The sequence below is a fragment of the Rhincodon typus genome, chromosome 2 (genome assembly GCF_021869965.1).
Source record: "Rhincodon typus isolate 14 chromosome 2, sRhiTyp1.1, whole genome shotgun sequence".
Lineage (NCBI taxonomy): Eukaryota > Metazoa > Chordata > Chondrichthyes > Orectolobiformes > Rhincodontidae > Rhincodon > Rhincodon typus.
In genome coordinates, this window is record NC_063333.1 from 55,227,645 (window position 1) to 55,231,706 (window position 4,062).

Sequence of the window (4,062 nt, forward strand, 5' to 3'; positions counted from 1 at the left end):
AGCAGCTGAGAAATATTCTCAGATCGTAGAAGCTGGAGTTGATGAATGTAAGGTTATCCAGGTTCAGTGCTGCACTTCGCAGCACATGCTTTTCACTACAATAGCTTTCTCAAATCCTGTATAAACTTCTGGATCATCATCTTCATCATAATTCACGTCGTCATTGACCTTATCATTCCACAAATAATCATCTTCTGTACCATCAAGTGCATTGAATATCCCATATTTCTTGAATGATTTGATGTCTGTCTCTAATCTAATTTTATACCAGGTGTCTACAACCTATTTACACAGAATTGTTGACATTGGAGCCAGTATTCACATCCCTTCTTGAATGTCTTCTCTGTTCATCCAGTCATTCCACTTATTTGTCATGCTCTTCTTAAAGGGCTTGTATGGAGAGAAATCCAATGGTTAAACAAGACTGGTTAGACAACAGTCACTGCAATACCGTTGTTTTATGATCTAGCTTCAGCAATGAGGTGAGATCTGAACACATTCCAGACATTTTTCTTTAAGTAATCTTCTCAGTCAGAAGCTCGAAATTTTCCTCAACCACATTTTCAATCCACCTTCATTCATTCATCCTATTCTGTAAATCTGGATAGCTACATCTTTTAGGAGTTTTATTTTGAAAAGGTTTTTCTTTTGAATATTACCATTGGCTTAAACATTGACCAGTCAACTACACAACAGCACAACTATTAATTCATATTTTCATGGACAGTTGTCTTTGACAAAACATTGTTTTGATCCAACTCTACTCATTGTTTGACCGACCAGCATGTCTCATCTGGAGCCTTATTCATGGTCCCACCAGGCCAATCTGTGTCCATTCTTTTGTTGGCATTCTGATTATAATCTGCTGAAATGTGATAAGCCTCTCGTTGAGTTCTGCTTGGAGATGATATAAAATCTTGGTCTTGGGACACAATCCAAAATTGTTTCTCTTCATAAACCTGGTATGCCATGTAGAGCTTGCTTTGAAATCTGCAATGCCTGGATTTTTTTTGTGCTTGTTTCAGAGCAAAGTTTCAGAAAGAACTTCAAGAAACCAAGAAATCATTCTGGTGATATTCATTAACATATTTTGCAACTTTGTCTTCCAACTGTGGCTACATGCTAGGACTTTCTCTATATGCACATTTATTCACAGGCATTTGGCTAAGTTGTTTACAGAACTTCCTCCAATTTCTAATCTTCATTTCCGCTATCACAAATTTCCTGAAAGTCCACAAATCACACTGAAAAATCCATTCATAAGGGCAACCAATGGGAGAAAAGTCACACCGCAAATAGAATGAAAATAATCAATGAGAAAGTCTCTTCTCCAATCACAGGTTGTTTCTCTCCCACATTTGTTATTGATACACACACTAGTGGACCTATCATAACAAATGCAGGAAAGCAACAGTCTGTGATTAAAGGGACAATGAGTAGCTAGGTAAGTCACTGCCAGCAGTTAGGGAGTTGCTCGGGGAATGGGAGACCTGAGAACCAAGGTCCATTGATGGAAGCTGGAGATCTGAAGTCTGGAGAGCTGAAGTCCAAGAGTGTGAACTGGTGAAGCCGAGCCTGGGGTGGGAGGCTAAGGTCTATGGCGGGAGGTCAAAGACTGGGAATGGGAGACCGAAGCTGGGAGTGAGAGCTGGGGAGGTTGAGATCTGGGAATCAGCTTTCATTTTGCCAATGCCAGAATGGGATGTTGCAATGGCTGCAAGCACTGTTTTTGACAATGCCAGGAGACAGATTGGAGAGTTTCAGGGCAATGGGTTGAGGAGAAAAGAAAGTTGGTGGAAGACGGGGTGGCACAAGTGAACGGAGATGGCGAGCTGGGGACTGCCAAGGGATGTAAATGGGGAGATGGGGGAAACAGTGGAACTACGAGAGGATGGTGGCAGACAGTGGCTGTAGTACTAATGGGGTGAGATAGATATGCTTTAAGGGTGCTGGAGGGAGAAAAGGGTTCTGTAAGGGGGCTCAAAGCCAAGAGGAGACTGGAGAGGCACAAAAGGTTATGGTAGACAGGTAAGAGCACAAATGTGCCAAGGGATAGATAGGTTCTTAATTAGTAAGGGAATGAAGGGTTACAGGGAGAAGACAGGAGAATGGCGTTGAGAAACATATGAGCCATGATCAAATGGAGGAACAGACTCAATTGGCTGAATGGCCTAATTCTGCTCCTATACTCTATGGTCTTATTAAAAATATTTTCCAATCTTCCCTTGGCTTCTTTGGCTGGTCTGCAGACTTGTCACAATGGTTAAGGTGTCTGCTTGATTTGACTTGTGGATGAGCCTTCTAAACGCATAAATTAACATGTTATTGTGGTGTCAAAGACATAATTGAGGCCCGAATTTATGATTTAAATTAAGCGCTGCATCAGCTCTGTAATGTCCACTGGATTAGTAATCTAGAACCACAGGCTGTTTTGGAGACATGTGTTTGAATTGGTCTGCTCATTAAAAATTTGCACTGGGCAGTAAGTGCAGACACAATGTGGATGAGGACTCCAGGTGTATCTGATGCAGGTGTCTAACTAAAAAATAAATTTAATCCCCCAATATGTATTGTTAAGTATAAAGGGGGAAACTGTTCATCTGGCAGATGGTGAAATTTAATTTTTGTAAAAAGCTCGCCTAATGATGGCTGTGTAATTACTGCCATTTGGTGTTAAAAACCCATCTGGTTCACTGATCTTTAGGGAGGGAAATCTGCCATCCTTACCTGATCAGAACATTCTGGACACGGCAATGCAATTGATTTATAACTGCCCTCTGGTCAATAAGTGCTGTCACTAGCCATTTTTTTTAAATGCTTAGTCAACTTCAAAACTGGTAAAGATAAAATGTCAAGGGATGGTACAGTCTCAAACCAGTAAGGGAAATTAGATGATTCTAACCCCATTCTTGCTGGGCAAGGATTAAATTAAAATTAGCAGCAGTGTGTGTCAAATAGTCAAGCTAATGTACTAGCTTAGCCAATTCTGGGGAAGAGAACACAAAATCTTATTATGCAGAACTAGGTCATTCAGCCCATTAAGCCTTTGTTAGTGTCCTTTTCCAAATAAGCTACCTAACCTGTTCTCGTTTGTATGCTTCTTCCAGATATCCTTCTGCATTCATCTGTTTAAAGCTGCCGTCTAATGCCTTTTAATACATGAATCAGATCACAAAGTGGCAATTACTTGTCCTTCAAACAATACTGTGCGACTGTGGGCAGCTTGCATCCAATCTGCAGGAATTAGACTAAATGAAAAATTGGTATTACAACTAGCTGTGTGTGTGTGGTTACCGTGTAACTTACTTTAAAATAATTGCTGGTTGCTGTTATACAAATAGACTGTGTAGTTGTAGCAGTATTTCTACGATGGAGGTATGGTCAATGGAAAATGTTTGCCACCGTTTCGAATGGTACCACTGGTGTATTCAGCTCCTCTGGTGTATAGGTACAGGTATGTGTCACTAATATTCTGCATATTTCAGGTGACATCTAATAGGATGTGCAACTTTGTACAGATTTAGCTACAGCAGGATAAAGAATGAGCTATGTGTTTCATTACACCATGTTGTGCACACTTATCATACATTGTACGAAAGAATGTTCTATTCTACTTCAGTTTGGGTACTGGGTCAGAAAGTGCTACATTGGTTTGTGGTCATTTGTTACTTTCTGATTTAGTAATGAATCAGCAATTGTCAGCAATTGGCTTTTACAGACTAGTACTTTCCAAAGTCCAGGACTGCATGCTGAAGGATGGTCTAAAGTTTGGGAAATTTGCCTCAATGTCTCAATAGCAAAAGCCCACAGTTCAACCCCACTGCCATTATCACACAAGGGGATTGGGAATAGTGTAAAAAAGCTTGAGCTTTTCTAGGAATATTAATGTACTGTATCTGTAATGTAAGTGGAGTGAGGCTTTAAAGTAACACAGACTATATTTAACCAAATCCACCACTGTATTGCACGGTATGACCTGACACATTTGAATTGTACTTTACAAATGTTCTTCAGTCAACACTTTTTGGTCAACTGTCTTGTGCAACAGCAAGCAAACCTGAA